Source organism: Rhineura floridana, chromosome 17 (genome assembly GCF_030035675.1).
Source record: "Rhineura floridana isolate rRhiFlo1 chromosome 17, rRhiFlo1.hap2, whole genome shotgun sequence".
In the NCBI taxonomy this organism is placed as follows: Eukaryota; Metazoa; Chordata; class Lepidosauria; order Squamata; family Rhineuridae; genus Rhineura; species Rhineura floridana.
The window spans coordinates 27,335,823-27,361,901 of record NC_084496.1 but is presented as its reverse complement, the minus strand read 5'-3'; the positions used below and the strand labels follow the sequence as shown (position 1 = coordinate 27,361,901).

At 43.4% G+C, this 26,079-nt stretch overlaps 1 protein-coding gene across 8 annotated transcripts in view; it reads right to left on the bottom strand.

The window, feature by feature from the left end:
• The window catches only part of ELFN1 (extracellular leucine rich repeat and fibronectin type III domain containing 1), a 238,077-nt gene that overhangs the window by 75,141 nt on the left and 136,857 nt on the right, over positions 1-26,079 (bottom strand). For 7 of the 8 annotated variants that reach the window (XR_009759428.1, XR_009759429.1, XM_061599989.1 and 4 more), the window contains one exon: positions 23,122-23,295. The gene's annotated coding sequence lies outside the window, so the exon portion shown is untranslated. Of the gene's footprint in view, positions 1-22,774; positions 22,953-23,121; positions 23,296-26,079 lie in introns of those variants that run through there. The other variant, XR_009759427.1, reaches the window with a different exon arrangement.

Here is a 26,079-nt window from a genome sequence, read left to right as displayed (position 1 = left end):
GGGGGGAGGAGGAAATCAGCAATCTCAGGTACAAGATCTTAGTTACTCAAGTTCTGCTAACAACCACATGGAGTGGAACATTTCAAGGAAAGGAGGCTCCAGAAGTTGCTGGTCTCTCAGCTGTGCTGATGGACTGACGCAGCATCCCTTCTCTGATGCATCCTGAAGGAATGACTGCTGCCAGGTGGCAACTAAGGGAGGGAGGAGAGCACACACACACATACACCATCCTTCTTCCAAGAAACTCAAGGCAGTACACCTGGTTCTCGCTCCCACCCACCTGATCCTCACAACAACTCTCTGTGTGAGATACCTTCGGCTGAGGTCTATGACTGCCTCTTCTATGGGCTTTGAAAAAGTGAAGAGCACCTCCCCCTTCAGATCAGGGCCACAGCTTTGAGTGAACCCTTTCCCCATGCTGTCCATAGCAGCTATTTGCCCCGCAGAGGAAAAGCTATAGGTACCCACATGGTATCTTTGTATAGCTACCTCAGCAGGTTCCAGACCTCCTCTGGGCACATCAACGTGCATTCTCTCCCCCCGCCCCTTTGAAAGAAAGCTCAGTATGCATGCATAAGACTGCTTCCATTTTGTCACTTTAAACTAAAATGAACAATCTTTGCTGGGTCAAGAGTTAAAATGTGGGGGCATCCTTGACTTTGTTCCCACTTTACTTGTCTTGATGCATTAGCAAAAACCAATTTTGCAAAACAGAGTCGCTTTAGATATCTCCGTGTCTGCCCACTTGAATAACTGGTGCCATTCGAAAACACATCTAGGCATCCAGTTCCTTTGGAGAGCTTGAAGCAAAAGTGCTAGTTGGCACAGATACCCAGCTATTTGTGTCCACGATACTCTATCCAATCCCATTTGAAGGAGCCAAAACTCCGAGAACACAATTGCAGACCAGCTGATGGCCTCCCTGTGAATGGATCCACAGGCCAATTACTGTGGAGCTTGGTCAACACCACTTGATATCCAGAGGCTCTAGACACAGATGCATCAACTCCCCCCAACCCACTAAAGCAAGTCGAATATAGTATTTGTGGCATAGTCATGCAAGCCCTGAAAAGAAATGTGGAAGTGCCACAGACTGAGTCAGCTGCCAGAGAATAACCACCTTCATCATAAGACGAGGGACACGTTTCTGTCCCTTAGGGATTGTGAAGCTATGCTTCAAAACATATGCACAATGCCTGTTGTAAAATCTCAGGACCCCCAAGGGTTGCTGAGTAAGATTCCTGGTAGTTTGCTGGTGGCGCTTCAGAGCCCTGTGCATCTCCAAAGAGACCTGTGGCACCAGAAACATTAATTTATTGTGCCACGAGCTTCTGTGATTGAAGATGTGCTCGCCTACGCTTTGCAAGAGCCTCCGCTGCACGGTAATAGTGAAAATGCTGCCACAAATCCTCTTCTTGGCTTTGCAACCTCCAGATTTGGTAACGGGCCATGAAGATGAAATTCCAGCCAAGTGGTAAAATTCCGGCTGGCTGGCAATCTTAACCTCACAGCAGATACAACAAAACCATGAAAAGCTTGCAAACCACAAGCCTCTTGATGCCAAGCTAGATAGAGCATTGATCTGAGCCAGTACACCCATACACCTCCCTTTTAGGAAAAAGGTATACTGAAATATCCTGCTTCTGGTCTCTGCCTCCTCTTCCCTGTCCCAATTTTGTCAGAAAGCCCACCTTCCACTGTCCAACTATCTATGCATTAAGCTGCAAGGCACACAGGCAATTTATGTCTGCAGAGACAATCCGTCACTGTCCATATCTGAGTCATCACTGCAAAAACAGAGAGAGTCCTTTGAGGGACCCCATGAAAGGCGTTATTAACCCCTCACTGCCACCATGTTCCCCCCCCCCACAAATAAGTTTTAATTGCTAGAGCAGAGTGGCTATTAGAAGATTAAAATAAATACAAAAAAGTGGCTTCCTCTTTCAGACAGAGAGATGGTATCATGGAAGGCTCTAATGGAGCTGTTTCTTGGAGATGCAAGAGAGACGTAAATTAGGTTGTAATCCATCAAGCTAAATGCAGATTACCAGTCACTGGCAGAAAACCTTCTAGGTGTCTGAGAATTGTTTCAGGCAGGTAGCAGGAAAAAAGAGTGATTGAACCTGGTCAGCCACCAGACATGGCCAGTGCACTGTGGATGTTATTTTCAAGAATTCCTTAATATTAATAATAGTAATGTTAACATTCATGATTTCAGCTTTCAGATGCACAGGTAAACCATGCTTTGTGCATCTGCTTTCATTTTCTATTTACTCAGAATCCAAGTCTCTAGAAGCAATATCCAACCGCCCGCTGTTGTTAGGCATGACACCAAACCTTTGTTAAAAGCGTCTTTAGCCATGGTTTGGAATGTGGCCCCCAGAAGGGATTGCAGCCCTTGGGCTGAGAAAGGTCCTGTGATGCCAAGTGTCACTATTATTTACTTATTGTTTGAGCCTGCCTGGCTGATGCTTTCCAAGAGAGCTGAAAAGCAACCAGCTTGGCCATTGAACCTGAAAGCCAGGGTGCATCAAACAAGCAGCCGTGGTCAGGCAAGGAATTCCTGGGCTCTGCTTGGCCACAGCCTCACGGCAAAGGCTCAGCAGAGAGAGACACTGCCCCGTCATCACCAGAGCGGGGGTTTCTGCCTGTAACAATTCTCCCTGCAGGCCCAAGCTGCATAACTCACGCCTTGTTTGGCTGAGATGTGCGGGGAAGAGCAGGCCTCGCACAAGATGTCGAGAGGGTGCAGCCATCTAAACGATGCGCACCGCCCTCGTGCATCCACAAATGAGGGCTGGTCCCGTTGAATCCAACACGGTGACACAGTACTGGGAGAAAGCACCGACGGGTCGACAGAGGAAAGCGCCAGGCTGGCATTCGTTTGTCAATTCCCTCCCTGACACCTCCTCTCCCCCCTCCCTGCTTTCCTGTCATTACAACCACCTTTTATTCTTGGCAGGACAGACTCTCACCTCCTTCTGAGACCCGAGCCGTGTTCACTTCCCCAGATACAAGACTGATACAGGAGCCACCCTGACGGATGCATCACCGCAGCCATTACTGACAAGGGAGGATTAATGAGGCGTGAGCTCCTGACCTGCTGCTCTCCTTGCTGAGTATGCCATGCTGAGGTTTTTTGTTTTTGCTTTACTAATGCACCCAAAGAGGGAGGAAGTGGGCCCGCCGTGCTGCCGCTTTGCCTGCCTCCCTGATCTGATGGGTGTTCCCAGTTTTAAAAAGGGGCAACACAGAGCAGTGCTAAGTTGGGTTAGGAAGATGGGCTTCTGATTTGGGCTAGGGATGGGATCTGCTGGCCAGTGCAGGTTTGAAAGAAATATGTTGACCTAACAGGCTGGTATCGATTCTCCAGCTGCTTTCAGGTTGGATGCAAGAAGGAAGGAAGGAAGGAAGGAAGGATTAGGAGAAGCCATGCAAACTCTGGACTGCTGCCTGGACTTGGTGGTGGGCTGGATGAGGGCCAATATTGAGTCTGAATCTGAGCAAGACAGAGACACTATGGCTTGGTGGTTCCTGAGTTCAGATAATTGGTCAGTTGCCTGCTTTGGATGGGGTCTGAAAGAGCAGGTCTGTAGTCTGGGGGTGCTCCTCAATTCATCTTTGTTGCTAGAGGCCCAGATGACCTCCTTGGCTAGGAGTGCATTTTACCAGCTTTGGCTGGTAAGACAGCTGCAGCCATTTCTGGACTGTGATAGCCTGACCACTGTTGTCCATGCACTGGTAACCTCCAGGCTGCGGCTGCCCTTGAGATTGGTCCAGAAGCTGCAGCTGATGCAAAATGCAGCAGCAAGACTCCTCACTGTGGCAGGGTAACGCCAACATGTCACCCCACTGCTGAAAGAATTGCACTGGCTACCTATTAGCTATTGGGCTACGTTCAAGATTCTAGGTTTGGTGTATAAAGCCCTATACAGCTTGGGACCAGGATACCTGAAAGACCGTCTTACCCCTTATATACCCAGTCAATCACTGCGCTCTGCAGGTGAGGCCTCCTGCAGATACCATCTTATCAGGAGGTCTGTTCTGCACAACTTAGGAAATGGACCTTTAGTGTAGTAGCACCGGCCCTTTGGAATTCCCTGCCCTTAAATATAATAGGTTGGCTGTAGAAACCCTGTCCAAGTGCCTGGAGTCGGTGAGTGGCTGGATGGGAAGGAATAAGCTGAAGCTGAACCCTGACAAAACCGAGGTACTGGTTGTGGGAGACAAGGGAAGGCTGGGGGATGTGGACCTGGTGCTCAATGGGGTACGTTTGCCCCTGAAAGACCAGGTCCGCAGCCTGGGGGTCATTCTTGACTCCCAGCTGACCATGGAGGCTCAAGCCTCGGCTGTGAGCCAGGCGGCGCTGTATCAACTCCATCTGATACGGAGGCTGCGCCCCTACCTTCCCGACCATCTGCTCCCACCGGTAGTACATGCCCTGGTCACCTCTCGCCTAGACTACTGTAATGCGCTCTACGTGGGGTTACCCTTGAAAACGGTCCGGAAGCTGCAACTGGTACAGAATGCGGCAGCTCGTCTGATTAAAGGCAGCCACCGGCAAGATCACATCACTCCAGTGCTGAAGGAGTTACACTGGCTACCGGTTGTTTACCGGGCCCAATTCAAGGTGTTGGTTTTGACCTTTAAAACCTATACGGTTTTAGCCCAGTCTATCTGAAGGAGCGCCTCCAGCATCATAAGGGATGCCGCTCAACAAGATCAGCCTCAGAAGACCTTCTCTCGATCCCACCGGTTAAAACAGCTAGACTGGTGAGGACTAGAGAGAGGGCTTTTTCAATAGTGGCCCCCACCCTGTGGAACTCTCTCCCAAATGATCTCCGCCATGCCCCTTCTATGATAAGCTTCCGCCGGGCCTTGAAGACCTGGCTCTTCAGGCAGGCTTTTGGGGTGGGTTAGGTTTCTTACTGTTATGGTTTTAAATTTTAATGTTTTAATGTATTGTTTTATCTTGTACGTCGCCCAGAGTGGCTGGACAACCAGCCAGATGGGCGACTAATAAATTAAATAAATAAATAAATAAATTAGACAGGCACCATCTCTGTTATCTTTTCAGTGCCCACCAAAGAACTTCCTCTTTCAACAAGCTTTTTAAATGGAGACCTTATCCCAGTCTGTGTCTGTGTTGGAATTGCTTTTTAGAATGTTTTTAAACCTTTTTTTAAAATATGTTTTTAAACCTTTTTTAAAAAATGTTTTAAAGATGTTTTGTTTTAATATGTTTTTAAGGATGTTTTTGTTTTTAATATATTTTAAAGTCTTTTTTTTATGATGGTTTAAAGTGTTTTAGTGCTTTTGTTTGCCACCCTGGGCTCCTACTGGAGTAAGGGTAGGATATAAATTTAATAAACAAACAAACACTCTTTTCGAATCCTCAGATACTGCGATGCTCAGATGGGAACCGGAAGTGTTTGTGTCTAAAGTGCTTGCCGTTCTCTCTGTGCCTAATGGATTTCCCTCTCCTTTTTATTTTCTCATATATGTAAACACACAAAGAAATTACAGTGAAGAAACTAATGCCTTTAACAAGGTTTATTGACCTTGTTCTCAAGTAGTGTACATTAAGAGGGGAAATAGTATCATTAAATACAAACAGGCAATCATCGTCGCAATAGCAATCTCAAACAGTTAGCATTTTAGGAACAAATGTGCTTAATGGAAAGTGGTTTTTGGGGGGAGTTTTTTTTTTTTTTTTTTGGCTGTGTCAAACCATTTTGCATTTATTTAGCATTGCCAAGCATCTTTAAATACATAATGCTTGCAGCCCGCTCACATTACATCCATTATATTGGGTGACCACTTATGCATCACCAAAAAGCAGGTCAGAAGAGGACACCAATTTTTAGAAAATTTGCACATGCTAATATTTAGAAATACCAGCTATAAGGAGTACAACGTATCTCACCATAGTGGGGAAGACTGCGACCAGGAGGTGACCAGATGCGAATGATTGCTGGGCATCTTCAAGGCTCTCTTACTCTCTTTTCTTCGGGTTATTTAGCTTTAAACCAGCCTTGGGTGGGTAGCTCTTCAAATAGAGGGTTGCCCTCTGCAAAGTAGGACACCTCACCAATATCTCACATCCACACACAAGGCTCTACTTTTGCACAAAATAATTAGACTGGAGGGGGGTCTTCATACTTGCAACTACCTGACTTACTAGGTGCTAATCTAAGCCCCCAAGGTTCCTGGTCTAAGATCTAGAACAGGTTCCCCAACTGCAGTCTGTAGACCACCAGTGGTCTGTGAGCTTCATTCAAGTAGTCCGCAGCATGTTCGCATTAAATATTCATTTTGATTTTTAACTGTATTTTATTCCTCCTTTTATTCCTTATATTGTATCGTATTGTTTTATCGTTTGAGTTCTCTGGAATGCAAATTGCGATACCTTAACATGCAATGTAAGAAAGAAAGGAAGCAAAACAAATACAAATGTCATGCTGCATCACGTACAACGCATTGCAATTGCTACGACAGACAGAAAAATCATTAAGCGGTCTGCAAAGACTACTGGCAATTTTCAAGTGGTCCATGGGGGGAAAAGTTTGGGAACCACTGATGTAGGTGACCTGACAGAATTTGCCCGATCCTCCTTCAAATCACTGCAGGGGCAGAGGGCATTCTTTGAATGTTGAAGGTCCAGGGTTAAATCCCTGGTGTCTTCCATCAGAAAGGATCTCAGCTAGCAGAGCAAGAATGAGGGAACCTGTGGCCCTCCGGATGTTGTAGCCCCAGCCAGCATGGCCAACGGTCTAGGGTGATGGGAGTTGTAGCTCAGCAACATCTGGAGGGGCACAGGTTTTCTATCCCTGTGATAGACTGAAGTAGCAGAATTCTGGATGTGTTTGAATGCCCCCCCTGCATAAAAAGCACCAACTAATGCTCCACAGTGGCCTATGCTCACCCCTTCTCTGCAGGATGCTAATTTTCCACATGCAGAGAGGTGTTTTGCTTTTTAATGTGGAAGAACATGAAAAAAATGCAATCCTTTCTCACTTCAGTCTACCATCTCATTCAGCAAGACAGGACACCAATGGGGTTGGGTGTCATATTTATGACCCATCAGTGGGAGGTTTTTGGTTCCTGTTGCTACGATTATCAGGTTGCATGGGAAGCTGTAAATAAATAAATATCTTCACCTTCCTTCATCTCAGGATGCCTTTTAATCTTCCTGCTACATGTTACACAATGCATCCCTCTCCTGTTTGGACTGTACAGTATCTCATTTTCCCATCTGACATAAGGGACTGGATTACACCAAGGCCGTTGTTGGATGTTAATCATCAGAGGTGGAAGGAAACAAGAGGAAGAATTGCCATCAGCTCAGGATCCAGGACTCACACCTCCCCCTATTGGTATTAGGAAAAACTAGTTCACCTCTCTGATCTAAAGTGGTCTTTTTGTGGGCCCTGTGGCAAGGGGCATTCACCTCAGAATTTTTCTTGGATGGTAGGACTTCTAATCACCCATCATGTCTCTGTGCACAATGGGTTCATTTCTGAAGCCTCTTCCGAATCCCTCCATCATAAGATGCATGGTGGGTAGGGAACAGATGCAAGGAGGCAGCGATTTCTGTCCTGTCCTGTGTTCGTCGCAATCAGTGCTGTTTCTGTTCCACTACAGATTGGCTTCCACTAATATATGTTAACCACTAAGGCCAAAATGAATGTAATTAATTACATAATCAACTTCAGTGTATTTCAATGTAAGGGAAATGTTATAATAACGTAATTATTTTTGTAACCTAATTATTTATGTAATGTTGGTGGACCAAAATAAAAAAGTGAACAGCACTCATATTCGCTTCCTGACCTTGGGCAAACATATAAATTGTGGCTATTCCCACTCCCATTTCCGTTGCTGACAGGATTCTCTGACATCCCTAATGGAGAGCAGGCCCAGGAGACAGGGCTTTTTTGGTAGTGGTACCCAGAATTTAGAACAGCCTCCCAAGAGAGGCCTGCATTTCCTGTTAGCTGCCTTGATACTAGTTTGATAGAAAGGCAGGATATAATATTTTTACTGTTCCAAGCAATAAAACGATGGAGTCTATGAAAAACCACTGAAAGTCCAATTCAGCCATGCCATGACCACAGCACACCAGTTTTAATTTGGTTGTACCGACACTCTGCCATTCTTTCTATGGCCTCGGCTCCCTGTCCTGCAAAATTCCCCGCTGGGAGGGACGCATTCAGGAGATGTCCAATGTTTTGTGAGTAAAGTTGCCCTATCCATTCATTTTAATGGCTGCTGTTCCTGCCTTTCGCTCCATGTTGTCAATGAGCTGGCACGGGGGCACTGATATGGTGCCCGTGCAGTTCTGATGCCAACTTCAGCTTCCCCAGCTAACCACTTTCCTGGCCACAAGCGCTGCCAGCAAACCCAGATTTGGGCCCACCCCACACAAGAAAGCGTAACAGGCAACGCCCAACATGGTGCCAAATTGATGATTTATTACGAGGCATATGAATGTCCAGTGCTTTTTGACTGCTTTGTGGACAATACCTCTAGATTAGGGGTAACTACTGATTGTGGTGCTCTTCAGATGTTGAACTCCAGCTCTCGTCAGCCTTACACAGAACAGCCAGCAGTCAGGCGTGACGACTCTAGAACCAACAACAACGTTGCAACAGACATTCATGGTGGCCTTTCAGTTTCTGAAACACGTGAAACCTGCAACAAAATGTTGCAGCGTAGAGTGCTCCTGTTGAGAGTTACAGCCAGCCAGCCAGCCATGCCCTCTTGCAGGACACTTGATTCCATTCCTCCTCCACTCCTGTTAACAGTGCCTCCTCCAGGACCAGACTTCAGGGGGCAGCAACAGGCAGCCCCCTGCCAACACTCCCTCCCCCCTGCTGCCACTCCTCTTTGCAGTGGCTGGGCTTGCAATCCTCCTCCTCTACCTCCTCTTACTTCTTTGTTGAACATTATTTGCTGTTGCAATAACAGCAGCAGTGCTGGCAGCTTCTCCGCCACCCCCCTCAGCTCCTGGGCCAAGGGGATCCTCCTTCTCAAAGCCAGCATTCTGGGCAATGTGGCCAGGAGAATTCCTCTGCTGCTGCTGCTTGCTACAGTGACTCTTAAAAAAAGCTTTAAAATAAACCATAGTGGTGATGCAAGCAGTACCTGACTACCTCACCCAGAATCCAAGGCCCTGAATCAGACCCCAGGTGAGGCAGGAAGGTGGCGCTGAACGACAGAGTATATAGGATAATGGGTCGCAAGGAATTGCAGCTGACTGAGGAAACTTTTGACCAACAAGGCTGCAACTGATGTGCCAGAGTGGCTACTTTCGTTGTAGGGATGGAAAGACCTGTCAGTTTAGGTTCTCTTTGCAGCAATTAGCAATGTTTTTTAAAAAAAACACCATGAAAATTCTCCAGCATTTTAATGCAAATTTCTCCTAAGAAAGCATATTTGTGGGCAGTTTTGACTAATGTACACATTTTTGCAAGCCATTGCTCATCATATAGTGCATTTTAGTATGTTATATATTCATTTTTATGCACACTTTCCCCTAATGTATGCATTTTTGTAAACACTGTTTGGGTGGCAAACTGCATCACAAAATTTGATTAAGTCCAAATTTTGAAAGATGGCGGTGCTTCCGTTCCCATATCGTTTTGGAAAGTGTGAATTTGAGAGATTCTGCAAACTAAACCTAATTTTTTGCCCATCTCTGCTTCATTAACATTAGGGATGTTGACAAAATCCATTGAAACTAGACTATGAAGCAGATTTTTCAATTTGCCCATTCAGCTCCCATGACAGCACAGACGCTTGCTATGAATGATTTTCACCTTAATTCTCTACAACAAAAGTGTTTTTGTTTAACATGCACACAGATACATAAATATATACGTAAACTGATTTGCAATGTATGTTGTTTATATATACTCTGATGTATAATTACAGCCATTCGGACAGGTGCCTCATTGCTTTTCTTTTTTCTGAAGTGTTTGTTGACTTTGTGTACGCTGCTCATTGCTAGAGGCAGACTATATGCACTAACCATGTGCCATTCTTCCCATGTTTACCAAGAAGTAAACTCCACTTAATTCAATGAGCCTTACTCCTAGGTAATTGGGGTTAGGATTGCAGCCTTAATCTGCTTCCTACTGTGAATTTTTAAGAAACGAATGAAATGCATCCTTCTTTTCACATGGAAATTCACTTGAGCATTATGTTTCGGCGGGCACAAACACATGGCCATTTTCTGAATAAAATCTGCATTTATGAAATAAAATGTAGTTTTAAAAAGGATTTATATGTGATTATGTGGCATGAGTAACTCATACAATCCAGGATGCAAAACATCAACCAGGTGCTAAACTGTTCCTCCCTGAAGCATGAGTGAGAGCAATGAGACAGGAGGAAAAATTTATACTGAACTGTGATATCAAGCTAGTTGTATGGGCTGCAATTCTAAACACACTGACCTGGGAGGAAGCTCCACTGAATTCAATGGGATTTACTTCTGAGTAGGCAGTTAAAATTGCAGCCATAGATGGTTTCTAAATGGATTGTTAACCACATCATTAACTTTGTCTTTAAGGTACCAGAAGACTCGTTTTTCCTTTCCTTTCCTTTTTTTGACTGCAAAGGACTAACAAGTCTACCCATCAGGAAATCCATTAAATTTGAAAGAGAACACACAGGGAATGTAACTGATGTATAAATATCTGTTGATGGCTGAGATATGCATGCCAATTTTGTACGATAAAATATGCAAAAATATATATATTTCTGCATAAAGGGACAAGGAAACAGAAGAAAGACTTGTGCAAAACAAGCCAATTGCAGCAGAATGGAAAATATCAGATAAAAGTACAAATGAATGTCAGAATGGATTGGTGCACATTCATATGTTCCTAACTGACATGCAACCAAATTGACACAAAAAAAGTATAATGGAAGAAGAGATTTAGTCCCCTTCATGTTTTTTATGCATCTCCTCTCACTCTTTGATGCTGCTGAAGTGAATGTGGGGGGTGAAGGAAAAAGGAAAAATTTCCAGTTCCTTTTCAAATGCAACCAACTTAATTTTCATCTCACAACAATTTGTTAGTGTGACATGCCTACCTGCCAAGCACTTCTCTTGTCTGTCCAACTAAAAGCTATAAAGCTTTTCTTTGACACCATCCATTCTTCCAAATTCTGCACAGTTAAATGGCAGTTTGCAGCCTTGTTGAATATCATCAACAAACGTGTGGATCATTTCTTCAAGCAATAGAACTTAGATTTTGTGACTGCAGAATTATGAGAGGAGTTGCACAATTACAGGCATGCTTGTCCCTGTGTGGGGCACAGCTTCATGTGCCGCATTGCATGTTGCCAAATATCCAAATATTGTACCTGGTATGGATTAAATCCTTCCTGATGCCCACAAGGAATCATCAGCTTATGCCCAGGACCTTTAATTAATTTTATCTGAGCCTGCATAATAGTAACTACACCTTGGGCACCAACGCCTTTGCAGACCACTTTAGAATCCAGCTATAGTAAGCTGTCCCTCTCCATCAATGAAGCCCATATACTAGCTATATTAACTGTTTTACTTGCAGAGGGATGTGGAGAGACCTCTTGCAACTAAAGCTGCTTGCCTTTGCCTGGAAAATGTAGGATTGTTTCGCTTTCCTACATCGCATGACCTGCAGTCTAGGCAGGGCCAAAATGCTACCTGGCCAGTCCCACAATTTTGCTGTCATGTTTATTTATTTATTTATATTATTTGATTTATATCCCGCCCTTCCTCCTGGTAGGAGCCCAGGGCGGCAACATGTTACCCATGGAAGCATTTACAGGGAATTAGCCTAGCTTTGTGGATGCCACGGACTGCGAAAAAGACAAATAATTGGGTGTTAGAACAAATTAAACCAGAACTATCACTAGAAGCTAAAATGATGAAACTGAGGCTGTCATACTTTGGACACATCATGAGAAGACCTGATTCACTAGAAAAGACAATAATGCTGGGAAAAACAGAAGGGAGTAGAAAAAGAGGAAGGCCAAACAAGAGATGGATTGATTCCATAAAGGAAGCCACAGACCTGAACTTACAAGATCTGAAGGGTGGTGCATGACAGATGCTCTTGGAGGTCACTGATTCATAGGGTTGCCATAAGTCATAGTCGACTTGGAGGCACATAACAACAACAAAGCCTATCAATGAATAACGGGCACGAGAAGGTGGCCATTTACACACTGCCAAAAATGAGGTATATAGATTTGCATAAAATTATCATATTACTATAATTTAAATAGAAGTACATCTGCACTGTGACTGACCGGATGACCTGTGTGCCTGCTCAGCCTGTTGTCCAGGTGCAAATGTGCTGATGGGCACCTCATCAGAGCTCCCTCCCCCCCATCTTAGGGTTCTTTATTTTTAAATTGGACGGATGAGAAAGCCCATCAGATAGAGGGTGCCTTCCAATAGAGCCCAGTCCTCTGTAAAGTAGGGCATCTGAACACCCTAGGCCTCTAAAGGTGAAGCCTCCATGGTCAGAAGCAGTCTGCCTCCAAATATCAGATGGTAAGACAGCTACAGCTGTTTCTGGGCTGGGATAGCCTGACCTCTGTTGTCCATGCACTGGTAACCTCCAGGATGGATTACTGTAATGCGCTGTGTGTGGGGCTGCCCTTAAGGTTGGTCCGGAAGCTGCAGCTGGTGCAAAATGCGGTGGCATGACTGCTCACTGGGGCAGGATATTGCCAACATGTTAGTCCTCTGCTGAAAGAATTGCACTGGCTGCCCATTAGCTACCAGGCCAAGTTCAAGGTTCTAGTTTTGGTGTACAAAGTTCTAGACAACTTAGGACCAGTGAAAGATCACTTACCCCTTATATACCCAGTTGATCACTGTGCTCTGCAGGCGAGGGCCTCCTGCAGATGCCATCTTATTGGGAGGTCTGTTCTGCACAACATAGGAAGTGGACCATTAGTATAGTGGCACTGACCCTTTGGAATCTCCTTCCCTTAAATATTAGACAGGCACCATCTCTGTTATCTTTTCGGTGCCTACTGAAGACCTTCCTCTCTCAACAAGCCTTTTCAATAGAGACCTGATCCCCATCTGTGTGTGTTCTGGAATTGCATTTGAAGAGGTTTTTAAAGCTTTTTTAAAACGTTGTTTTTGAGATAGTTTGGTTTAATCTGTTTTTAAACATGGTTTGTTTTAAGATGTTTTAAAGTCTTTTGTTTGCTGCCTTGGGCACCTTCTGGGAGGAAGGGCAGGATATAAATTTAATAAATAAATAAATCCTGAAGGCAAAGAACAGTTTGGGACCAGAATATCTGAAGGGCTGCCTTCACTTATACTGGAGTGCCCACAGTTTGAAATCAGCCTCAGACGCCCTGCCTGCATGCTCATTTTGAGAAAGCAAATCTGACATGTGGGTGTTAGGGACAGGACCTTTTCAGCTGCGGCCCCACGCCTGTGCAACTCTGCTCCAGGTGAAAAATGTAATGCCCCACCACCGCAGGCATTCAGGCCTATTTGTTCACAGTACAACTGCCTTCTTTTGAATTAAAATCCACGACGTTACTGCTGCAGTTGTTTTGATTTGACTAGACTATTCTTTCTGAGTTAAGCATTGTTGGCTCTTTCGTATCAGTTACATGTCAATGCTGTTTTATGGTTTTAAACGTGTACTGATTTTCTATCGTGAGTGGGTTTTTTATTTCCCTACCATTTATTTGCTTTTATTCTGTCATGGAACCCGAGGCAGCACACATGTGGACAGTTTGCAGGTGGTCACCCATCCAAGGCACTGACCAGACCCAGACCTTCTTCGCTTCAGCAAGGTAGCGGCCACCTGTTCCTTCAGACCACCCCTTGGGACCATACGTTGGAAGATGCCTGGAGAGCATAAAAGGCACTCTTCAAATATATTTTGAATGAACCAACAGGGCAGAGCTGTTATCACCCCAGCCTCTTCTGTGAGCTTCCTAGGGGCATAATCCTTTTGGAAACATCATGCTGGCCAGGCTGGACTTTGGGGTTCAGGTAAGGAAGGGAGTTCTTACATTCATACAGGACTTGCTTTTTTCCCTTTTCTTTTTTTGAGGAAAGATTGTGTAAGGGTAATAAAAGGCCTGGAAATTTGTTCTTTTCCCCAAAGGCAGGGTTTGTGAGCAGCTAACCCCTTTTACTCCCTTTGCTCATTGGGGCTTGAATGAATCCCTGCAGGACTGCGGGGAAGGCGGAGGCGGCGGATGGAAGGGGAACAGATGACACCGGCGCCATTCATCATAATTAACAATCCTGCCGTGAGTGAAATGAATCCATTGCTCCTCTTTGCTCACTCCTGTCCAAAAATGACAGATCCCAAAACTGCTCAGCTTAATAATTGTCACAACACACACCCCTCCACTCCTGTTGCATCATTCGTTGTGCAGGGACACAGCTCAGATCTATTTTACATCAGCCGGTAACTCAATGATAGACTCTTGCAGCACTCAATTGAAGGAGCCCTGCGGGAATCTTTCATCTAAACGTCGTCGAGATGCGGGCATATAAGCCCAAACAACAAAACTGCCTTGTGTCCCTTCGATCCAGGACTTGCTGTCTTGAAGCTGAAGCTTACAATTCACTGTCAGCTCCCACCTTTGTCTAGAGACAGTTACAGACTCTGTCAGTCCAAACCTGGCTCTAATGAAATGAGGACTGTTTATGGCCTCCTCCATTAACCCCGGGGGTGGAAGAACACAGGGAGCCTATGGGGTGCGCCGGTTCCCCTCCTCTGATAAGATTTCAAAATATCTATAAAAACCTGATGGAAGAAGTCAATTAGTTGCATGAATTTTAATAGAGTAATTAAGCTGTTAAATTTGCATACATTTGCAAGTGAGGAAGAACCACCATTCCAAAGGAAAAAGCATACTTTAGATCAAGGGTGGAGAACTGTTTTCAGCCTGAGGGCAGTCTTTCCTCAGGAGCAATTTTCTGGAGCCGCATACCAAGGATAAGCAAAAATGGGCAGAGCAACAGATGTGACTCTTTCTGTTGTACAGTAGGATACATTCCAGGCACACAAACATCAGTGATTTGCACAACTCTCTCTCTCTCTCTCTCTCTCACACACACACACACACACACAGAGACAGAGAGAGAGAGACCTTCTATTCAAGCAAGCAAAATCATAGCATCATAGAATAGTAGCCTTGGAAGGGGCCTATAAGGCCATCAAGTCCAACCCCCTGCTCAGTGCAGGAATCCAAATCAAATATATTATCACAGCTGAAGGAGACATTCCAGCCGCGTATAAGCACCCAAGGAGGTGTTAAGCAGACCCATTGTGGGGCACGGACTTCAGGGCCACATAGAGAGGACTGGAGGGCCACATCTGGCCCGAGAACCTGAGGTTCCCCACCCTGTTTTAGATCATCCACACCTGTGTGGTACTTCTGAGCATGACCTCAGAAGAAGCATTCCCCACCTACTGTTTTCATATGAGCACATTAAATAAATCTGCTGCCTGTTTATCCAGGACACCTTTTGAATTGTCTAGTATTTTTAATTGATAAAAATCAATTATTGTCATTCATTCATTCATGTGTTTCAGCGCTGCCATTCAAAACATACTATCTTCCCACTGTGGCTTACAACATATAAAAACAATCCATAACCATTTAAAAACAAACAAACAAATGAACAGTACACTAATATTCCTCCAGCCAGCCATTCCAAGAAAAATATAAGGTCCTGCTTCTCGCATGACCTCACTAAAAGCAGTTCACAAATAACAATGTTTTTAGAGCCCACCTAACAAATGGCAAGGAGGTGACTGGCTATATATCTTGGGGCAGGGAGTTCCACAACTGTGGGGCCACCACAGAAAAGGCCTGATCTCTCAGGTTCACCAGCTCAACCTCTTTCCTCAAAGGGCATACAAGTAGGGCCTCTGTCAGTAATCTTAATTCCCTGACACAGTCATATGGGCATAGGCAGTCCTACAAGTTACTTGGTTGCAAGCCGTTAATTGATTCATGGGAACTTTAATTAATTAATTAATTCATTAATATCCCACCCTTCCTCCCAAAGCAGCCCAGGACAGCAAAAATGTCTGTGAAAAAAAATTAAATTAAAAAATAAACCAAAACATATTTAACACATTAAAAGCCTGTCAAGAACATCTAAAAACCATAAAACACAATAAGACACCTAAAACAAATTTAAGAACAGATGTAACCAAATCATGCGTCTAGATAGGACTGCTGGCACAGAAAAGTTTTCAACAGGTGTCTGAAAGAATACAGCGATGGTGCCTGCCTCATGTCAATAGGCAGGGAGTTCCAAAGTACAGGAGCTGCCACAGTAAAAGAATTATGCCACAATGGCCATCATCCCTGATGACTGACCATGCTGGCTAGGACTGATGGGCCCTGGAGTTCAGCCATATCTGGAGGGCCACATGTTAGCTGCCCTGATTTAGCATGTGGAGACACCACCACCCCAATCAGTGGCTCCATGTCAGTGAGGGTAGTGGAATCTGCTCTGGGTTTTAGGCTGAACTTTCAAGGAGCTGAAGGCACCTTGGACAGCTCCTTGGAAGTTCAGGCTAAAACCCGGAGAGGGTTCCACTGCCCCCCTGACATGGAACTACCAGCTGCCACTGTCCCCAATCATAGAATAGTAGAGTTGGAAGGGGCCTGTAAGGCCATCAATTCAGAAATCTAAATTAAAGCACACCCGACAAGAAGTGAAGCACCTTCTTATCAATAATACTTTCACCTTGTTTTTTGGGGGGGATAACTCTGATGAGAAGGACCCTCTCCCTTTATTTCAATTTTTACTTTTGGTTGAAATACCAACTGGTTGTACATTATAATATCTGTCACAAGACTGAGTTGTGGGAAGGTGCCTAGGAATGAACAACCTTCATTCATTATAAGAACATAATGAATGAAGGACTCTGGGGTTTGAACCAACTGAATCTGTGAGTGAATGAACAACTTGGGACTGTACATGCCCTCTTCAGATGCAGCAGAGAAGAGCAACATGCAGTGCCAATCCCTGTGACTGGAAGGCCCAATGAAGTCTTTGGATTGGCCTGGTGTGTGACTGTGTGTCAGTCCCCTCAAGGTGCCTTCTCTCCAATGCTTTTTAACATCTACCTGAAGGTGCTGAGAGTGGCCATTAGGAGATCTGGAGCAAGCCTGCTGGTGACCCTCAGCTCCACTTCTATGACATACCCGAATCAAGTGAAGTCATGCAAGTCCAGGACCGGTGTCTGGAATCATGGAAGGGTTGGGTGAGGGCCAACAAACTGAAATAGAACCCTGGTAAGATGGAAGCCCTGTGGACGAGCAGTTCCCAACTTCAGGAAATCGGCAGGTTTCCTGCTCTTGATGGAGTCGCATTCCCCCTGAAGAAGCAGGTGCTTAGCTTGGGAGTACTCTTAGAACCATTATTGTCACTGCAGACACAAGCCACCTCCTTGGCATGAGTGCTTTTTGAGGTTCGACAGGGATAGCTTGGCCACAGTGGTGCAGGCTTTGGTCACCTCTAGGCTGGACCATTGCAATGCACTCTACGTAGGGCTACCTAGAACCATAGAATCATAGAATAGTAGAGTTGGAAGGGGCCTACAAGGCCATCGAGTCCAACTCCCTGCTCAATGCAGGAATCCAAATCAAAGCATCCCCAACAAATGGCTGTCCAGCTGCCTCTTGAATGCCTCCAGTGTCAGAGAGCTCACTACCTCCCTAGGTAGTTGGTTCCATTGTCGTGTGGCTCTAACAGTTAGGAAGTTTTTCCTGATGTTCAGTCAAAATCTGGCTTCCTGCAACTTGAGCCCATTATTCCGTGTCCTGCAACCTTTGAGGTTGGTTCAGAAATTGCAGCTAGGGCAGAATGCTGCGGCCTGGGTTTTGGCCAGAACGGTTCTGCACCAGCATACGGCACTGATGCTGAAAGCTCTGTGCTGGCTGCCATTACATGATTAAGCTAAGTTCAAGGTATTACTGCTAGTGCATAATGCCCTACTATGGCCTAGCACCAGGATACGTGAAGGAGCACCTTGTCCCTTAAACACCGGCCAGACCATGGCAATCATCTGGAGAAACCCTCCTGAGTCCTGACCGTCCTGAAGTTATCTCATATTTGTTTAGTTTCTATGTGAATCAAAGCCTTTTGCATAACTGGGAACCACTGAAATCAGACAGGCACCTATAATCTAGGCATTTCATTGCTTGCTGAAAATATATTTGTTTCATTAAGTGCTTTTAGAGAATTAATTGGATTTAAATGGCTATTTGTTCTGCATTTTATGATTTTATAGTTTTATGATGCTTTATGATTTTATTGCACATTTTTTATGAGTTGGTGGTATATAAATATTCTTATAAATCAATAAATACAAAATTGTGTTCTGTTTTACTCCTGTCTCCTTTTAGGGGACTCAACTGAACATCTTTCGGAAGCACAACTTGCTTTAAAAAAAAGAAAAGAACAGAGGCAGTAGTGTGGATGAACCATTGCCTGGGAAACTGTCATTAAACCAAGTTTTGCCAGAAAACAGTCCAGGGACAAAGCTTGACTCCAACTCAGCTGTTATCCTTCTAAAATCGAACAAGTTCAAGGAAAGTGAAAACTCCCCCTTTTAAAAATGCCATCCTTGCATTCCCGAGGCGTAATGGAAATAATAGCTTTATCCGGACTTCCGGGAAGGGTGACTTAGCCTGTGCCTGCTTTTGAGACGGGCTCCTGCCTCAAAAGAAGCTTATTCAGATATACCAGTCAGATTTTTTTTTTTTTTGACTGATTAAACTTCTCCCGGGTAGGGAGAAACGAAGAGATTAACCTCAAAGCCTATTTTTGTTGGGACGACCAGATCTCATTAATTTATGGGACGAGGTCCAGCCGACGAAGGTGGGACGGATTTTCAACAACAAGCTCTATCTGATAAAGCGAACGTTCATCTTATCTTCTAAGAGAGAACGCACTAACAGGCAAGCACCCTTCTTTCTATATTTTTCTTTTACTTGACTTAAATTGTTGCTGTTTAAAAGAGATTTGCCAGATTGATCGGTTTTTGACATCTCACTGGGGAGCCATAACTTCTCTCTGCTACTCACTAATTAATAGCTTATCTCTGTTTTTGTTGCAAAAAGCTGTCCTGGATTTGCATTCTAAAGATATACACAGAAGAGGGATTTCTATTCCAGATTTTTATTTTGAAGAATATTATATTGTCTGAGACTACTCTCTTTTTGGTCTATTTTATTTTGACGAATCTGTTTCCTGACGACCGCCATTAATTGTTTCGATCCTGGGAACTGCATTTTGTTTACTTAAGCATGGAGAGATAAGGCTGTCTGCTCTGTTTATACTGTGATGTCACCAAGTTTGGAGTATTAACCCAATTGTTGCTGAAATAAGAAGTGGTTTTCCTATATTTTTCTTTTAAAATGGCAATTAAGAAAGTGGCTGAGAATCTGGAAATAACTATGTTTCAGAAAATAATGGATGAGATTGAGATAACGAAACAAAACCTGCGACAGGGTTGTAAGGAGCTGAAAATTGAATTGAGTAAAATGAAGCAGGAGATTAAAGATATAGGGGTCCCTGTGAGAGAGGTGACCCTGGAGATTGGAACAAACGTGGAACAGGAAAAAGATTTGGAGTCTATGGACTTTAGAAACAAAATCTATTGTTTGGAGACACAGGAGATTAAAGACATAGGGGTCCTTGTGAGAGAGGAGACCCTGGAGACTGGAACAGGGGTCCCTGTGAGAGAGGAGACCCTGGAGACTGGAACAGGGGTCCCTGTGAGAGAGGAGATCCCGGAGATTGGAACAATCGTGGAACAGGAACAAGATTTGGAGTCTATGGACTTTAGAAATAAAATCTATTGTTTGGAACTCAATGTTATCTCTGAAGAAATTAATGAAGATTCTAGAGATAAAGTTATCAATGGCATGGATAATCTTCTGGACTGGAATGATGTGATGGAGCCCAATATAGAGAAAATCTATGGAATTAACTGCAGCCATGTGACAATGGAAAAACTTTCAAGAGATGACCCAGTGTATTTTGAAAAAAAGAACAGAGATATGATTTTACAGCAGTATTTCAGCAACCTATTCAGAATGGATGGCAAGAAAATATTTGGGATAGAGGTAATTCCCATCAGACTCTTACTATATGACTATGGCTTTGACAGCAAGATTATTATGGAATACTGATAATGGAAGATTGGATACTGAAATTACTGGACTTAACAAGACTACTGAAGATGGAAGATGGAAAATGGAACTAATAGGGATAATAGAACAATGGCTACTGAAATTACTGAACCTAACAGATTCTGATGTGATGGATTAATTGAAATGTTTATTTTGACTATGGTTATGACAATAAGATTATCATAATTAGTAATGAGATGGATTAATCGATATGCTTATCTGGAAAAAAAAATTGATAGATATATTTCTTAAAGAATTGAAACCTCTCTTTGACTTTTTGTGGAAAGAATAAAGTAATGTTTATGAGATTTGATGATTAAGTAAGATAACTACTGGAGGAAAGTGATTTTATAATATGACTTAAGAGACAGGATTGTTATATATTATAGACTTATAACTGATTTGATCTTTGACAAATGGGAAGTCAATATTTTACTCTTTATTTTTTATTTTTGTTTTTTTTTTCTTTTTTTCTTTTTGTTTAACTATTTTTGATTTTGTTTTTTGTCTTTGAATGTTTTATGATTTCGTCTTGTATGTTTTATGAAAATCTGAATAAAAATTATTGAAAAAAAAAAAGAAATAATAGCTTTATCCAGCGGTGCCACTGCCTATAGTATTTTCCTTCCATTTAAAGTGTTCTTCTTTGTCCTTATAAAAAGCATATTTTGAATACAACGGTACCAAATGAAAATTGCAGACTGCCAAAAAGAAATGCACTTGTACATCTATTCCAAAGTTCTCCCTCCTTCTGTCTCGCACTAACTTCTTTCCTTGCTGACAGTGGAAGGATAAGCCCCTAGCAATGGTGATGAGGCAAAGAAGTCCTCCCTGGAGCTTAAGGCACAAGCCGTTTCAGCAGGAACACACACTGGTCCTAGGAAATGAAATTGCACGGGCAATATCAGCCCGACATTCTCTTTCAGTTCTGAAAAATACAATACTGTGTGAGCCGGAAGAGAGGAACAAACTGCTCCTGATTTTCAGGCTGACACTGAAGCTTTAGCAGCAAAAATGTCCTGGAACTATCTGCAGCAAAGTTACATTTTAATCCAAGGAGTAAGGCATTGGGTTGTATTCAACTAAGTCCTAAGCAGAGTAGAAATTAAGGAACCTTAATTCGTCATGTCTGTTAGCATCAGTGGGCCTCCTCTAGCATTGAATTCCACCCTTGGCTCATTAATAGGACAGCAATGTCTAAGAACATGCTGGCAAGGGCTGATGGGAGTTAGAGTACAACATCAAGAGGAACATGTAGGTAGTAGGGTACCTATAGCAGGTAGCTGCGTAGGCAGCTACCTGCTACAGATAGTAGGTTCAGATTTTACTTAGGGGCTGGTTCATCCATACATGTTCACCACACGACATTGGCAAAAGCTAGGAATGACTTGCCTGTGTGACAGAACTTCCATATCCCACTTGGGTTCATTTGGTGCACACTTGGGTTTATTTAGTGTGCATTTTATATGCAACTTGCCTTGTGTACACAGTTTTGCAAGCAATTTCCCCTAAAACAATATATTTCTGTATGTTATTTTCACTAATATATGCACTTCCCCCTAATATATGCACTTGTGTACACATTATTTGATTGGAGGACTGTATCACAAAATTCAGAGAAGTGCAAATTTCAAAAGACAGCTGAGGTTCAGTCTGCATATTGTTTTGGGAAGTGCTAATTAGACGCTTCACAATAAAATGCAAATGAATCAAATTTCTCCCCCCTCCCTAGCTACTGGGCCCTGGATTTGTGCACCCTTCCTTTGGAACTTCTGACACTAACACCAGTTGTGGGAGAAAGCTCATCTCTACACACAAGTCCTTGGAGATGTCTTGACCTGGGCAAAGGTATTTTGCCTAATTTTTCTGAAGAGTAGCAAAGGACTCACAGCCTCCATCTATTTGGGGTGCCTCTCTGTTGATAAGAACAATGCCCCCATTTAGGCTGTCTACATACTAACCTGCTTGTAATGGATAAATGTAGCTTATCCGGAATTTACTGCACGCCTTTTATGAGTTGGTGGTATATAAATATTCTTATAAATAAATAAATACAAAATTGTGATCTGTTTTACTCCTATCTCCTTTTAGGGGTCTCAACTGAACGTATTTCGGAAGCACAACTTCCTCAATCCGGAATTGTTCATGCCCTTTCTCAACATGCTGCTTTCAATCTAGATTGATTCCAGATCCTGCCATTCACAAGGTTGGGTGTGGTTACTTGATACACACTTAAGAACCTTCCCCTCGATCAGGTTATCCACACCTTCTACTCTCTGCACATGCCCCAGGTGACTGAAGAAGGAAGTGATGATTGCAATCTTGATATATACCCACCAACAATGTCATTGGGCAGATGTAGATGCACCCCTTATCGCCAGGACTGCCTATATCTGCTTTCAAATGGACATACCGTGGGGTAACATACCGTCAATTTGCAAAGAGGTTCTATATTTGGAATGAAACGAGTTTCTCAGGAAGTGCTCTTCAGGGGCAAAAAGTATGCAATAGGTCTCTACGCCATGTACGGACTACACAGGAAAAACCAAGTACTAAGTCTCCATTGATTCTAGGGGGGAAAAGTGTGTATATAACTTTTGAGGAAAAGAGCACTGGTGGAACAGTCATCACAAGTTTTACAACAACATTTCTAAATTGCTGTATACATCTCCAAATGTATGTTGAGATACAAACTACCATTTCCATTCCGAACTGTTGTCAGAGACCATTTGCGTCCCCATCTAGGAAGACAAAACAAAAGACCAAAGAAAACAGCCCTCCAAATGCTATGCAGGTTCTTTTTAACATGTGTTTTATCAACTTCTCCCCCTCCTCGCTTCTCCATTCTCTGCCTGTACTTTGCATTTCACGCCTCTCCCCGTAGACTTGACTGAAAAGGTCACTTCTTACCTCGGTGACGGGGACTTGGTGCTGATTGCTGACATCCAAAAGCAGCCGCCGAATGGATGTTCCCCAGCGGAAGTCATGAATTTTGCCTTCTCATCCTCTGCGTGTTGCTGCCAGGCACAATGGACTCAGGTTTGAAGGGTCTTGAAGGACCGGTCACCAAGGCTGGCCTTTGAACTGCAGAAATAACACCACCAAAAAAGAAGGTTAACATAGGGCTAAGGGAGAGAGAAAAAGAGGCAGTAGAAATAGCAGACCTGACATTACAAATAAGACAGTTGAGTAGAGGGCGACACTCAAGAGTCTGCCCTATTCATAGCTACACCAAAGCTTCAAATGCCACCTTTGACAGAATCCAAAGGAAAAGGGACTCAGGCAAGAAGATACAAGATGTACAACGTCCCTTCAAGTCTTCATCCCCATCCACAATGGATTTTAAACTATGTTCCAGAGAAGTTTGAGGTTCAGTGTAGAGTTGTGTAAATTGTTGCTGTTTTAGGGAGAGTGCTGTGGAAAACTGTGGGAAAAATTGTGTTCTCTTTGCTATACTGAAAATGGATAGCAGTTTCTCTCTTGTCAAGGATGCAGCACTGGCTCCAGGATTTGAGGGGTTCTTGAGCACAGCACTCTCAGTGTGTCCCCCCCTCCCAGCTTGAAAAGGTTGGACATGTGAACTGAGAATTCTCCTAGTCTTTCTTGGATCTTCTTGAATACTTTGTGGAAATGGCAACACTGTTAGGATGGTGGGAACTTGGCTCATTTTGGGGGCCCTGGCAAATGGCCAACCATGTCTGATCCAAGTCCAGTTTAAAGATAATGAACCCTAAGAAGCAATGGGCCAAGTTCAAGGTTCTATTTTTGGTGTTCAAAACCCTATACAGCTTGGGACCAGGATACCTGAAAGACCATCTTATCCCTTATATACTCAGTCGATCACTGCGCTCTGCAGGTGAGGGCCTCCTGCAGAGACCATCCTATCAGGAGGACCTTAACCCAGTCTGTGTTTGTATTGGATTTGCTTTTTAATACGTTTTTAAACCTTCTTTTTTAAAAAATGTTTTTAACCTTTTTAAAAAAAAATGTTTTGGAAGCTTTTTTAAAGGAATGCTTTTAAAGATTTTTTGTTTTAATTTTAAAGTATGTTAAAGTCTGTTTTTATGATGTTTTAAAGTGTTTTTAGTGCTTTAGTTTGCTGCCCTGTGCTCCTGCTGGGAGGAAGGGAGGATATAAATCAAATAGTAAATAAATAAATAAATGCTGGTCTACTGGGGCACAGCCCTCCCAAAGAGAATGTCAAGCAATTTTTTTTCTTTTAAAAAACCCACCCATCCACCTCCGTTTCTGTCCTCTTTTCTGGTCAATCAGCTCACTGCGCCATTCAGCCTGGCCTAATCCAAAAGTATAGGCTCCTACTCTGTCTGTTGTTATGAGGCTTATCCAGCAGAGCCAGTATAGCAAATTAGGGAGGAGTCAGACTTGCTTCAAGAATAGCCCTATGTATTAGCCTTAGCTTGGCTGGTTCTGAGTCTGCTCAGAGCTGTTTTCTTAAGGCCATATCTCTTCATAGGTACTACCCTTCGTAAGATCATTTACACGGTTGGGGTATTATACAGAATAGTATAATATATTATTATGTAATATAGCAAATCAGTCCACTAGATGTCTGCTGCTCCTGCATCACAAATTCCAGTATAGTTAAACTGTTTCCTTTGCAACTGCTGCACAGTGGGGAGGGGGGGATGAAATAAAAAACCGCTCCTGACTGTCCCTTGAGCTCCACATGCTTCTCTCTCCTCATTGGCTCCTGCTGACCCTGGCTGCCTGTAAATACTTCCAGGCCAACGAACATCACGTGACCCTTGCACCCAAATGAGAGTATGCAATGCCTGATCTATCCATGCAAAGGGCTGAAGTTGGAGAGAGGACTAACTCTTCAGGCTGTGAGTATTTGTGCACATTGGGGGGAGGAGCACCGTGTTTGAATGTTCCCCACCTCTAAAAAAACAAAACAAAACAAAAAAGACTTGAAAGTAGAAAACTAGCTCCTGAAGTGAAATAATTATAATTCTACCCCTCTCTGCACTGTCCTTGCTTTCTACTGCAGGGATTTTCTAATGAAAAGCATTCAATAATGTCATCTTCAACAGCAGTCGGAAGTTAAACAGTCCATTCTACTATCTCTGGATTCTGCTCACCTCATTCTGCTTTATTTGAACATTTGAGGGATCAAAGGTATAGAGTAAGGATGGTTCAAAACAATACGTGAATCAAAGCACAGCTATCCTTTGAAATTTGTACATCTCCAAAGTTGGTGATGCAGTTCTTCATCCAAAAGATGTGTGCAAAATGCATATATTAAGGGAAAGTGTGCATAGAAAGGTACATACTAGTCAACATAACATACAAACATGCATCATATTAAGGAGAATTACTTGTGAAAAGGTGTATGTATATTCATGTGATGTGAATATTCCATACAAAGAGATACAAGCGCACTAAAAAGCCAATGCAATTTTGGGAGGACCACATGAAAAATTTGCAAACCTTTGAAGAAATGTGGTGAACTGAACTTGACAGATTTGTCCATCCACTGAGTACACATGTAGAAATTATAGAATAGTAGAGCTGGAAGGGGCCTATAAGGCCATTTTCATTGCATTTCCCTCTTTTTACAATGACAAGCTGAAAAGGTGGACGCAGATGCCTCCTCACAGGTATGGAGAATCTAGCCATTTCAGCATGCACGTGTCCTTCACACCTAGTGCCCTATGCATGAATTTCATAGACGGATACCTCAATCTTAATGCAAAGAGAATTGTGAGATGCAGCCTTAACCCACTTGGACATTAGGCAATTTTATTATCCACAAAATCCATATCTACACATTTCAGATGTACTGGGCAAGAATCCTATTAGGGACAACAAGATTAGAAAAGGCCATTATAATCTAGTGGCGGATGG